General features: G+C 43.6%; 1 protein-coding gene and 1 long non-coding RNA gene across 3 annotated transcripts in view; one reads left to right on the top strand and one right to left on the bottom strand.

The window, feature by feature from the left end:
* Positions 1-6,718: 6,718 nt before the first annotated feature.
* LOC108447998 lies at positions 6,719-12,780 on the bottom strand. The gene is made up of 3 exons (XR_001863748.1): positions 12,691-12,780; positions 12,520-12,582; positions 6,719-10,539 (listed from the first exon to the last, which is right to left on the bottom strand). It is a non-coding gene; the product is annotated as an uncharacterized LOC108447998 (long non-coding RNA).
* ECHDC1 (ethylmalonyl-CoA decarboxylase 1) overlaps positions 12,726-14,171 on the top strand; it is a 45,444-nt gene continuing 43,998 nt past the window's right edge. The window contains exon 1 of one of the 2 annotated variants that reach the window (XM_017739529.1): positions 12,726-12,804. The gene's annotated coding sequence lies outside the window, so the exon portion shown is untranslated. Of the gene's footprint in view, positions 12,805-13,899; positions 14,000-14,171 lie in introns of those variants that run through there. The other variant, XM_008637956.2, reaches the window with a different exon arrangement.

Raw genomic sequence — 14,171 nt, 5'->3', positions numbered from 1 at the left:
TTCTCCTAAAAAACCTGCCCATAATCAACTCTTTTTACACTACCCTGTTTGTTCCCACACAGGTTCCCATGTACTTGATTACCACATTGGTCAGATCCATCAGTCTGCTGTTCTGCAGCATCACAGATACACAGTGTCCATAACACTGAAGTGCATTTTGTAGCTGCTGTGAGTTGGTGGAAGTCTCAGGTCATCAACTGAATACAGCTGAGGACACAAAGGAACTGGGAACTAGCCCCAGCATTGCATCTTAAAATGGCAGATACATGTGTTCTGCACAAAAATGTTAGAAAATTGGTTTTCTCTGGTTGAATCACTTAGACAAAATGAGGAGGTGGGTCACTAAGGGGAGAGCCGAGGCTGGGCTGAGGTAGTGCAGTTCAGGGTGGTGGAAGCAGCTGCTCAAACCATGGTCATTTTGGAGATCCTTCATAAAAGTCAACTTTGTCAGGTTTATACACCACCAGTTTCCCGGTGCTATTGATTAAAGTCGGTCACCTTGTCTACATCTTACCTTGCAAAAGCAGTTCATGGACAGCAGACAGCTGATTTCTTCCCACAACTAGACTGGGAAACAGTCTCCTGTGAGACAGCTGAAAACACACTTTCTGGAACATGTGTTGGAATATCTCCAGTAAGATGGACACATACCTGCTTTTGTCTGATGACTGTATCCAGGCCTTTTCACAATTATGGTGATATAGCTTCTGTTGCCTGTCTGTGATGGTGTGAGCGGAGGCAGGCCAGTCGTAGGGGTGATACTGGATTATTGGATTACAGAGATACAGCTGTCAAGTCCTGTTCTGGCAGCTACACGTCTACATAGGCTTTGTAGGGCAGTCACAGCTTGCAGTTTGGGACAGCATTAACTGAAGTTTAGGATATAAAATCACACATCCCTTGCCCACAGTGATATGCTTTAAAATGCTTGGTTTTATCCTTCTCTAACACAGCATACTAAAGAAGGTACTTGGTATTGGATACTGATTTATAAACTCTGAGCTCAGGATAGAGGGAACTACCTCATCTGATCACCTGAAAAAACAGGGCATTGTATTTCACTCACTTATCCCTACACTGTGTAGTTATTTGAGAACTTGATTGGAAGATGTTTGAGTTGAATGTACGTGAAGAGATAAAAGCCCCACTGGTTCTCTTGGCATTTATTCCCATGGTTTATTCCCCACTCCACCCCTGTGCTTAAAAAACAGGTGTCTATATTCTCACCTAAAAACATGAAGGATTTCTCACACGGTATTAACTGGTTCATATTAGCTCACATCATGACTTTTTCTCTGCTGGTACAAAGGGCCATGTAGAAGCTGGTACCTCCTCCTGGTGCAGGCAGGAGGATGACGGAACTGAGCCAAGGCATAGGTGATGCACAAGCCTCAGCCTGGCTTCTGTGTGACTCCCCTGGTGCAGACAACTGCTACTGGCATGGGCTGCCTGCCTCACCTGCTCAGCATCACCTCTCTCTCGGGACCTGCCTGTCAGTGCAACTGCTCCGGCACCTGTGTTGCAGAAAGGATAGCTGCCCCTCACAGAGAGGTGAAGGTAGCAGTAAATGAGGAGCTGAGGTCTCTTCCTATCAAGAAGCTGCAACTCCAGAATTTCCACTCTGAGGCAAACCTCGGGTACAAGGCTTCATGTTATTTGCTTCTTGAAGTAAAGCCTGTCCTGGGAATACCAAGCCAAACTAAAATCTATATTGATTGATGTGTTGTCTTCCCTGAAGCTGTACCACAAACATCAACACAGTGGCAGCTATGATGTTCTATTGTTGGAAGGTATTGGACCTTTGATAGTGTCCCCCAGCCAAACCATTTTTAGTTATTTTTACCAGACCCCTCAGACTTGGACCAGGCTGGAATTACCCTCACCAGCTTCACCTGGCCTTTCCACCTTCAGCTACAGCACATCAGCCCCAAGAGGGTTTTTAAGCTCCAGGCTGAAGGTTTGAGGGGGGAGAAGGGGTGGGATAGGCTTATATCTGCTCTCTGTCCTTTGCTGTCTTGTTGTTTGGATTTCCTGGACTAACTTGGCTGCTGATCACTGGATGGGTTTTGTTGCTGTCATCATCTCGATGCTGCTTGCTTGGATCAGGAGCCCCACCTGTTAGAGCCCTCAGGAGTTCATCAAGGACTGAAAGGTAAACTGTGCTGAATTGGGAAAGAAGAAGCTGAAAACCTAAATACCAAGACAGTAAGGAATAGATGGAAAAGGACTGTGCTGCACTAGATTAAAACCAATCATATTATCAGAAAAGTGTGTGTGGAGCTCATGGACAAAATAGAGAGACCTATCAAGCAATGTGTGATCTCCTGCACAGCAGTTGCAAAATGTATATGTACTGTATTATGGATAAGTTGTAAAATGTATTGGTAGAGTAACATGTGTAAGTAAGATGTATAAGTAGTGTGGTATGTGGAAGTTGTAAGTTATAAAATGTATGAGTAAGTGAACTGTGTAAGTTGTGTATGAGTAGAGTATGTCAAAGTTGTGAGATGTGTGAGTGGAGTGTATTTTAAACAATAAGAAGCCTCTGTGTAATCATATTGATTTGCTGATCAGAAGGCATGAGTTCCTGCATCCTCTGTTCCTCTGCCCTACTGCAAAAATTTGCTTTCCCCATTCATCTGACTCTACAGGGAATTTGAATTGGCTTATTATTAGTAGAAACACTGTTTTTACACTTTGTTTTTCTGATGTATTTATTGCTCAGTTACCTTGCGACTGTATAGAACTACTACTAATGACTAATAACTTTATTTAATCTGAAAGAAATGCTGAGATGACCAGAAGCTCCTCCATTATTTCTTTGAAAGCAAAAAATTGTCCCAGACCCATGTCATGGTAGTCCTAGATAACAGCAGGAGCACCAGAGCTTGCAGCTTCTGTTTCTGGCCCTCATGAGCTGTGGGTAGTCAGGCTGGAAGCTCACACCCCATCTGCCATGGTTGCAGTGGCTCCTGCTGGGAAAGAAATGGGGCAAATGTAGGATGAGTTACATGTGCTGGGGCAAATAAATGTGCTGGGGCAAATGTAGGATGAGCTACATGGTACACGTTCCTGCCAATCACACTGTTCCTATGACTTTCAAATTCCCGGGACTAAGAACAGCCCCTCATTGCATTTCTTGTAGAAAATCAGTGCGGCACCTGAATGTGAGGCTAAAGGATGTGCCCGAACAGTAATTCTGTGTCTACTCTCAGCACCCACCCTCAACTCAAGAGAGTCTCAAGCTAAGGTGGTCCTGCTGCTAAAGATATCATTCTTGCTTTATGCTGAGGCAAGGCTATGTAGAGTAGATACCTCAAGGTTATGAAATACGCCAACATTTCAAACCATGGTGAGGTCAAACTGGGCCAATATAATTTGTTGGCACACACATTCTCTCTCTCTCTCTATATCTATTTATCTATCTATGTTTCTTCTCCAGCTGGGTCACCATGAAGTGTTACATGCTAGAGAAATTAATCTTGGTTTTCTCACCCAAGCCTCAGTAAATGGATTATGACCTCTGTCATACAGCTGTCACAGATAGAATGACACTTGGGCATTGATATATGACACAGACAGTGTTTACCTATCAGCACAAGTCCTGTAGCTGAGAGCACAAAAAGCATGGCTGCAGCAAGGGATCCTTCTGTTTTGTGCCAAAAGTGTTGACCAGACAATATCATCTTTGCAAATAGATGTGATTATCTCCAGTCTTGGTGAGACCAAAGAAGAAATCTGTGTGCAACACCTCACCCATCCTCTTCCCCTCATCTTTTTTTTTTTTTTTGTTTCTCTCCTGACACTTCCCTCTGCCTTTACTGTATAAACTTGCCATTGTTATTAATGCCCTGCTCCTTGTTCCTTCCTGCTTTGACTTAATAAGGCAAGAAGAGAGGAGCAGCCCCCATGAAAGAAATAAATATTATTACTACAAGGGGATGAAAACTACACGGTTCCTGGGTTGTAGGCTACCACATTGTGCTTCTGGGAGAGCCAGAAAAGGCAGGTAAAGTCCTTAAACTACCCATATCACATAAGCTATAATATCCTGGAAAGTGTGCCAAGGAGTCCTGAATATCTTGGTCAGATGAACCTGTTTCAGCATAAATTTCTTTTGTGAGCTCATCCTGCTTGCAAGGTGACAGGGATGCGTGCAGTCCTTTGATGCAGCACAGGCCTTATGTGTGTAAGTATGGTGTCAGAGGACAGCTATATTTATCACAAATGCTGCCTGTGTAGGAAAAAGTGGAGGCTTTCCCTGATGTGAACTGCTGTGAGCTACAAGTCTCCATGTATCAGACTGAGTGCACCTGGAAAGGGATCTCAGAGCACACAGTGCAAATAAAATGTCAAAAAGACTTTGATACACTGGAGAACAGTGAAAGCAGGAAATTTTTTTATATACCAGAAACTTTGTCAGTTTAAATTTCCAAACATGAGTCAAATAATTGTGTGAGATTATCCATTTTTAATTTTAAAGTTCAGTTTACTTCTTCAGCACTCTTAAAAATGTGATCCAAATTCTTTGGATTTGAAGAATCCAAATAAAGAAGTACAACATATGTGTGAACATCCCATTTTTTACTATGATTTTTATCCTGAAAATTATGCTGTCTGCACGTCAGTCACTTCCCTGACAGTTTCTGAAACTTTTGTTTTATGTCAGCCAAGTCTGACAGGGGTCTCCAGGTCTCAAAGGTATTCAGATTCCTGATAGTTTCAGATAAATCAGCTGAGTCGACTCAAATGAATGCCCCTTCCAGGGAAATTTAAGCAAAATAACTACTGCTCTCTCTTTCCAGAAGTGGTCACCCACTGCACCAGGAGCCAGCCAGCATGTATGTTGAGGTTTGCTGCCTCTGCCTTGGGGTGCCCTATGGGGAATGTTGTGCTGTTACAAAGGAGTTAGATGAGCCACCAGGCAGGCACAAATCCAGAGGAAATTACTTCTCCTTGCTTTTCTTGCTCACAGGAAAAAATGTCCAGTTAGTCCCAGCAGGGAGTCTCCTGGGCTTGGAGGGGGTAATGAATGTTGGTCTTGCTCTAGTCCATCATCCTCTCCCTCCATACAGCTCTAAATATACACTATGATTTAGTAAATAATGGAATTTTTTGTGCTCTTTGAACTAGTATTGATTCCACTCCAAATGCAATATGAGGCATGGTAGTATGTCAGGGACCTGAAAAGTCCAAGGTTGTTATGTGTTGGCAGGGCACAGTAGGAAGAGGAATAAGCTCACATGGCAGCTAATACAGAAAAAATTTTGGAGAATCACTTCTAGTGTTTTCTACTTCTTATTTTTCATGTTTGACAAAAGAAGAGTCCTGAAAAAAGTCTCTTGAAATAAATGTTCTGAGGCTATTCTATTTTCTAGTGTGGAGGAGCTTATTCACATTACCTTGTATTGACAAAGGCTTTACGAGTTACAACAGGACAGATTTTTAGTCACAGCATGGAAAAAGCCTTTATCTCTTCTGAGAAACCTTTGTGAGAAGCAGTGGCTCAGCCAGAAGTTAGTCCTGGTTCTGACTGAGTCAGGGCAGTAGCTGGAGCCAGGGGCTACTGCAGGGACCCACGAGTCAGCTGCACTGGAGTCCACCAAGAGATGAGATCAGCCAGCCACCCCTGCATTTTTGGTGGAATTTTTTTTTCCACCTTCCTCTCCAAGACCTGTACCACATGCATTTCCGTGGTATTTCAGCCTCTCTTCTACTTGGTAAGGATTTGTTGTTGTAGCTGTTTGACAAACAGCTGAGGTGCACCAAGAGAGCAATAAAGAAAGAGAGTGGAGTGGCATAAATACATGAGTGCTAATGCTACTTATGGGGTACTCTGACCTTGCTGTGATCCAGCAGGTGACAGACAGAGCATGTCTTGTGCACTGTGTTCAGACAAATCTCTTGGTTCACATTGCAGTTGAGACGGACGCAACACTCACGAATCACACACACCAACTCCGTTCAGAAGGCAGAAAACTTATCTTTAACACCACACAGTGTCTTTTATAGTTTCTTAGCTGTTTACACAGTTTTAAAGCACAACAAGCTTAATTCAACCAAACACCACTGGGTGAACGCACGATAATCACGCAGCATGTTTTTCTACCTCTAATTCAGCTACGCCTCTTTCCCGTGGTCCTTCTCTAGCAGAAGTAACAGGCCTGAGCCATGATTTTACAAAGGCAACAGGGCCTTCATTTTATAAAGTTCTACCTGTATGCAACAGGTTCACCTTTTCTCTAGTTGCCTAATCCTTCCTTAATGACACTTGCAGCATGGTAGCTGTTCTGAGACTCCCAAACAGTTGCAGACAGATTGGGTGCCAGGGCCCCAGGCAGGATTTTAACCACCTAGGGCTTGAAGTGAGGCTAATACACCATGCAACACCTTTGTGTCAAGTCTGTAGAAAGATTAATTTCTTCTATTTTTGCTTGCAGTGCTTTTTTTTGTTTGTTTTGGGTTTTGTTTGTTGGTTTGTTGCTGTTCTTTTTTAATATGTGATCATGCTGCTTCCGATCTCTTCCTGCTTGGATGAGAAACAGCAAATGGAATACTACACAGCACACCATATGGCCACAAATGTCTGATGACTTTTGACGAACAATAATACCAGTACCTACTGTTAGAAAACACACTATAGAGAATGTCTGTCTAGTCATCCATCCCTCATTCTGCAAAGGGGAAGGGCAGGTAAAGGGAAAGGCAGGAGACTCCCCTTTAACACACACACACACGGGCCAGCTGCCCTCTGAGCTGATTGGTGCATCCTGGCTAACAAGTGTAAAGAGAAGACCAACAGAAATCCTAAGCACCTCTGGAAATGATGACATGGTACCTCATCACCAGCTTTATAGGAATAGAAAAATAAATTTGTGTGCATTAAATAAATTATTAACTGTGATTCATTCACTTGATTCAGCAGTTAAAAGCTTGTACCCTTTGTTTTCTTGTGTATTGCTGGGAAGTACATGTTGAAGCACCAGAAAGCAGAAAGGAATTCTGCAGGAATTCTGTAGAGATTCAGGCTTTTTTAATATTCCAAATTCTATTTTATTCACATGTATCTGAGAGGTGGTAAGAGATATGATAAAACTGGCAAAGTGTTCATTTCTTTATGCTCCTCCTTGTCAGGGTAGGCTGGCCATATTTTCAGATGTGCTCAGCAGCAGTCCTGAAATAAAGCTGTCTGACTGTACAACCAGATTATGCACAGCCAATGCAAGCAGGAGCAGCCCTGCTTCAGGGACACAGATCCTATAAATTTACACTTACGCTGACTCCAGACTGCCGTCCCCTGGTTACCTTTGATAGTCCAGGGATTTTGCACCCCTGTTTCTTCAGGCCAGCTGGCAACATACACCTATCTAGATCAAGTTAAATAAAATAAGATTTGACTGCACTGCTAATGAAAACATAGCGTGACCAATAAGGTAACTCAGAGACATCAATAGTCCAGTGTTATTTATGTTAGGTGTTACTTCAGGCTGGATTTATTTATTTTAAAAAACCCCAAACACTTAACTGAGGGGTTTTGTATGCTGTTTGTCCTGTTGCCTTCTGTTGACAGAGGTAAATGGGGCAGGACAAGAAGCATCAGTACATAACAAAAATCCCTAGAGGTTTATTTTGCTTCCAAACTTCTCTGCATTTGCTTTTAGCTTTGAACTAAACCACAAAAGCAGTAAATTTTGAAACTGTTAAAAAGAGAAGTGAGTTAGAACATTACATCTGTACAGGATTATGTTTTCAATGAGGAGAAGTGCAGGGCCTCATTAATGTTTAAAGGTCTTAAGAATAGTAGATTTTTTTTTTTCTGTAAAAACAAAGAAATATACAAACCCGGCTTTTTGCAATAGTTAAAAAACTAACATGTAGCTATAAATTAATTTAGTCTAAATTAACTATTTCAGAGACATTATCAGAGCCATCAAACCTTCTTTAATATCATTAAAATATCCAGATTTAATACCACGAAATCTCCAGTGACAGTCAGAAGCTTCTCTTTTTAATTACCCCTTTTACCATTACAGTATTTTCACATGCTTTATGCTTCTATTTAATGTTGGCTACTACATGATAAGCTCTAAGCTGGTCAACTTTCCCATATAAAGTCCAGTAGCTGTGGTGAACCTGGAGTCACAGGATTCAGCAGGCAGCTCTCCCCGACCCAGCTGACAACCTCATTATCCATCTTCTGAAATATTTCAGCTGTGCAAGTGATACACTTATGTAACATGTACTTGAGAAAAATAAAACCATCTCTGCTTTTAAAAAGGAATGATCTGCACCTCCTTCCACCACTTAATTCTCACAATTTCTTCTTTCTCTATAAAGTGCGAACTACAAAAATATCATGAGTGAAAAGTAGTGATGACCAGGAAAGATCAAATAGGAACAAAATGGCAGATGAGAGCAGGGGATAGTTCTACCTTAAAAAGGAGGTACCTGAAAATATTCCAGTTCTTCTCATTTAGCAACAATCATCACAGCACAGCATTTTCCATTTTACCTGGAACCACTCTCTTCACGTGAAAAGGGGAACTAGAACAATGTGTTAAACAAAAACAACGTCAATTTAGTGTTTCTGTGACCAGCAACCATAGGAACTGGACCTGGGAATCTGGTGGTCAGTGTGTCACTCACCCATGCCCCAGTGCCCAAAATGGCTGCAGGACTTGTGCCCCCACCGCCTCGTGGTCTCCATGTACAACAGTCGCTTCTCTGGCATGGCAGATACAGGGGTTTCTTTGCAATGGCCAGACTTCAAGAGGTCACTCCTGTATCAAGGGTTTGTCTCCTGGCTGGCTGTCCCCTCAAAACAGGGGGACCCAGTCATGCGCCTCTCAGCTTTGCCCTGGGCCGTGTATTTCTAACCCACTTCCTCTCCCCAAATTGGCAAAGCCCTGAGTGCCATTGGGAGAGTCAGAACTAATAATACAACTGAGCCCATTTGATAACTCAGTGCTGCTAAAACAGGATGGTCTTCCTCCTCTAGTTTCCTCCATCTTCTTTCCCCTGCTTTGTGTCCCTCAGGCTCCACCAGCCACTCTGCTATAGCTGCAGAGATGTAGCTGCTGTGATGATGAAGATCTTTCAATGGATGGTGTCTGCAGCAGTGTGCTCAACCACATGTTTTGTGGAAGTGTGGCAGTGCTGCCACGAAAGACTAAAATCTTCAGCCAGATCTCTGCACAGTTTCTCATACATGGACCTCCTGCAGAGGTATCTAGGCACAGAAATGCCAGTGTAGACCATGATTTCATGTTACAGCTACTGATAATAACTGGAACTGCTCTTCCAAAATCTCTAATACACTGGGAGGCAAGAAGGAATGCGCTTTGGCAGGCAGAGTGGGCCTGATTCAACCAACTGCTTATGTGTCACAGAAATCAATGGTGCTATTTAGGGGCTTAATTGCTTTGCTGAATCCAGGCCAAAGTGACAAAAAGCAAGATGGTTAAGCTGCAAGGCTTGGATATATATCTTAACTCTTGAACACTTAGATCCTTTATCAATACTATGATTCTCCTCAATAATTCCCAGTTGTTCAGAAAAGTTTCAAAGGAAACACATGCCTTACTTTTTGGCCCTGACTTAGCAAACATTTTGGTGTACCATTATTCATGCAGATGGTGCCATTTTCTTAAGAACAGAAAGACACAAGTGAAGTGCCACAACAGGCTGTTTTTGCAGGTCAGAGCTGTATTTAATATCTACAGCATTTAAGCATTCCTACCAAGGTTATACAACTGCTAGAGACATCTGGACCTAATACTGAAATGTTCCTATTGCAATGTGTGTATGCGTGAATATTCTTGTGCCAAAATATTTATGTAAAACTGTCTTTAAAAGAAAGAACAATAAGTTCAAGGAGTTATAATTTTTTTCACTTGTTTTTCTTTCAATAACAAACACACCTCAGACAAATAAAAATTAACAATTTCAATACCGGTGTTGAAATAATGCTTTTACTCACAGATTACTTAGAATCCATAAAGAATGGCTGCATTTGCCCTAATTAATAACCCATTTTCAGGAAAGGCTTTAATTAACATCTGACATTTAAGCAGCACTACAATGTGGTGTGCAATTATCACCTGGCCTACTTTGGTGTGATTCAAATGCTCTTGGAGAAAAGGATGCATTTTTTTCCTGAAAGTTTTATGGAACAGAGTAGCAAAAGAGGCCTAAGGAAGTGAAGGAAAGAAAGGCAGATCTTCAAAGAGATTTAGGGTGGAGTTTTCCAGTACAATTAGCCTGTCCCAGTGGCTGGCTGTCCCCTCAAAACAGGGGGACCCAGTCATGCGCCTCTCAGCTTTGCCCCGGGCCATGTATTTCTAACCCACTTCCTCCCCTCAAATCGGCAAAGCCCTGAGAGCCATTGGGAGAGTCAGAACTAATAATACAACTGAGCCCATTTGATAACTCAGCGCTGCTAAAACAGGATAGTCTTCCTCCTTTAGTTTCCTCCATCTTCTTTCCCCTGCTTTGTGTCCCTCAGGCTCCACCAGCAGCAAGCCAAGCTGGTCCTTAGCCCTGGAATCAAAAGAGAAACTAAAAGTCTCCTGCCAGTTTGTGAGCTCCGCTGGCTCACCCTTGGTTCTCACACCCAGGAAGGAGAAGGAAGAAGTGTGGGACCACCACCTCCCAGTGGAAGTGGGCTGGTATTTTGTCTTGTGAAACCAGATCTTATCATGTGTAGGATGGTACACCACACACAAGCATATTTTTGTACTGTATCTATTTTCTATCAGAAAATTAGTATCTAATCAAATTACAGTGTTGGTGAAGTGAAAGGTGAGAGCACGTGGCAGGGGCCTGATGGCCCTTTTTGGTTGCACCGAGCCCACTCTTCCCATGGTGAGCTGCAACCAGACAGGACTTTGCAGAGCAAGAACACACTTCATCCTACCTGTTCAAGTTGCCCTATATGGCACGGAAACATGGAACAGTTTAGGTTGGAAAAGACCTTCGAGACCATAGAGTCATACACTAACTTAAGTAGCTATTAATGTTTAAATACCTCAGTATTTGCTGAGTCACTGAGAGTGTGAGCAAGCACCAAGCTGTGGCCATGCTGAACCTCTCTCCTGCTCTCTGGCCTGATGAATATTTCATTATGCTTTATCAAGAGAAACAGCTTTTGGCACAGGGGCCAGGGCTCCTTTCCCTCAGCTTCCCAAGAATACACCACAGCCTCCTGATCAGAGCACCTCCCCCAGAGAAATGAGCTGGTTTGCTTTGGCAGAAGAGGGCATGGGTGACACTTCCCATGCTGTGCTACAGAGGCAGGTGTTTCTTTTACCTCATCTTCCAGACATGCCTTGCTGGAGCTCGGATTCAGCTCTGCAGGAGGAGATTCTTAAATAACATGGACAGAGAACATAAAATCACACATGGCGATAGGATGGGTATGGAGCTACCTGGGAAGAGCTGAGCCCTTTGCAGACACATCCAGTGATCGAATATCGTGTGAGAAATAACCCCAGTCTCGCACACTGGCTTTGGTGCATGAAGTGGAGGACGAGCTGACATACAAGTACTGATAAGGCTGCAGTTCTGAGATACTCATGGTAACTGCCCTGTCTCCAGCCAGCCCCTGCCTAACAAATTCAAACCAAATGTAACGTGGCATGCGGGGCTGCATTTAGAAAGCTGCGGCAGCTCTGGGGTATTTCAGATATCTGCAGTGAGGACAGGAGAGACAGCTGGGGTGGTGGTCTTGTTAGCTAACCTGATATAAATTGTCTCTTCCCATGAATCACAGCTGTCAGGCACCCATGGGATTTGGGAGCCTCTAGGGTTAGGTTGTAAGGAGAAACTGAATACCACTGATTTTGGATCCAGAAATCTAAATTTTAGAAAGATTTCAGAAATTTAGGAATAGAATGCATGTGTCTGCATTTTTCTGTGGGTCTAGTCTTTGGAGTATATGCTACACCATCCTTTAGCCTGCCACATTTCCATACAGAGTTGATGATATTTGCCTCCTAAAAATTACAGTCAAGCGACCCTTTATGAACTGACTGTGGGGTTATGTGTTGGTTAGTATCCAATAATTCCTGAGATCTAAGCCCAGATCTGTCATCTATTTGTTCCATTGCTCTGAAAGGAATTTGTAAAAATAGCACCCAGAAGCTCTGTATCTATTGGAATTCAATATTTCAGTCTGGCAGCCTTGAATTTGAAAGTGAAGCATTGCTCTTTTAGCCAGTACATTGTTGTCAGCTTCTGGGTCAGTGACAGGGAAGGGGCACATTCTCTATAATTCAGGTGGTGACCTGACTCTCCTAGGTCAGTACTGCTTCAGCAATGCAAGGAGAAAGTGTTGTTGAAATCAGTGGAATTATTTGCAAGAATAAGAATAAGCAACTTTTCAGGATTGTACATTTTTTCTCTCTTCTTTCTTTTTCTCTCTTATTGTTTAGTCAAATATGCAGGGACAAGTCACCGTCCTGCTGAAAGTTACAGCCTGTCTGGTCTTTAGTGTCTGTTTTCGATGATGATCCCACTCACCTGTTCATTTTCCTACAGTCCTCATTCTTCACTCTGAGTGCATCCTAGTCTTATCATCATGTCCTATATGGCACAAAGCAATGAAACCAAAAATGAGGCAAACTGGTTTACGGATCTGCCGGTCCGGTTTGTGCTACTTCCACCAAGCGCTGCTAGGTGGCAATATGTTACCTGGAAAACCACGAGCTTCCAGCCGCCGTCGCCCTCCTCTGCTTCTGACCGAACTGGGACGTGCCTGGGCATCGCTCCGCTCCGAAAGAGAACAAGGCCTTGCAGCAGGACCTGGTGAGAGCTGCTTCACTCGTTACTGAGGTTTTCCGGACACAAATGCAGGGCTGAATCCTACTGGAAAAATTCTTTGTGAACCCAAGAGGAAAATAAGAGGCAAGCCTGCCTGCTGCAGTATTTCTGCTTACACTGGAAGTGCTGTAATAAGGAAATGTATCCTTCTATTGTATAAAGATAGCACTGCCTGGGACCTGAATATTTCATATTCTCGATTTTCTGAGCAACACGAAGTTGAAAGTATCTGTTCAGCTTGCAAAACTTTCGTTTTTCCAAATATATGATTAATTGAAATCCTCTACATATTCAATCATAATTTTTAATCAACTAAGCCAACTTTTGAACATCTGTATTGATAGGTGGGTTGAAAAACAGCTTTAATAGAGGTGGAGAAGATGTATTTCCAGATACATTTTTCAGCCATGGTACAAATACTTAAAACAGACTCATCTTACGTATGTGTACTAACAAGGACACAGAGAGAAAGACTGGCTCATAGCATATCCCTTTGATTATGCAAAGCACTGAGCAATCTTCATTGAAACCATTTATTTCCCTTGATCTGGATGCTGGCATTTGTTTTTCCAAGGAAGGAAACCGAGGGCAGGGCTGTGTGTGACAATGCCACGTTATGCCAGCCTCAAGTTTACACAATTACAGTTTGATGCAAGGGTAGTTCGCTCAGCACTTTGGCCCAGCTGCCAGAGCTGGGTACAGGTGAGCGGCACCTGGAGCCGGGGAGGCACAGCGGCCAGGAACAGGACAGCGGGAAAGGTGTCCCTTTACAGGAAAAAAAGATGGATGTGAAAATGGGGAGCCCAAGTCTCTACTTGTGGGGACGTGGACAGGGAGCTAACATCTCTTCTGCCTGCTGCGCAACACCAGCCAGAGCAAGTGGGGGCCCCGCCGCTGCAGGCTGGATCCCCCCGGCAGCGATTCGGATCCCAGCTGAGCGACCTGAGGCGAGACCGTGTCCTGAGACACCCGAGAAACAAGGATCTTTAATTACACTGACTTGGATAGAAACACAGGGCTTGGTTTTCAGAGATGGAGGCGATCGGTGCAGGAAACAACAATAATGACGACCTGCCTACGTAGTGTTTAGCAACCTAGGAGATAACAATCATCGTCTGCGGCAAACGACGCAAATTTAGGCAGAGCTCTCGGTGCTTGGGGTCACCCCTCTATGGATGTGGTATGGAGACCTTTTCTGCCAGCCCCAAGTCAGCTCCCAGGGCTCAATAAGCTTTAAATTCCCTTAGCTCGGCCCGGGACTGCCCCGATACCACTGAGCCCAGGGCGCGGGCAGGCGGCTGCGGGCCCGGCCCGGAGGCCGCAGCAGCGGTTCCCGGCGGGGCCCTTTCCCC

Source organism: Corvus brachyrhynchos, unplaced genomic scaffold, assembly GCF_000691975.1.
Source record: "Corvus brachyrhynchos isolate BGI_N302 unplaced genomic scaffold, ASM69197v1 scaffold14, whole genome shotgun sequence".
Lineage (NCBI taxonomy): Eukaryota > Metazoa > Chordata > Aves > Passeriformes > Corvidae > Corvus > Corvus brachyrhynchos.
The sequence above is the reverse complement of the archived record's forward strand: the minus strand, read 5'-3'. Positions and strand labels throughout refer to the sequence as shown.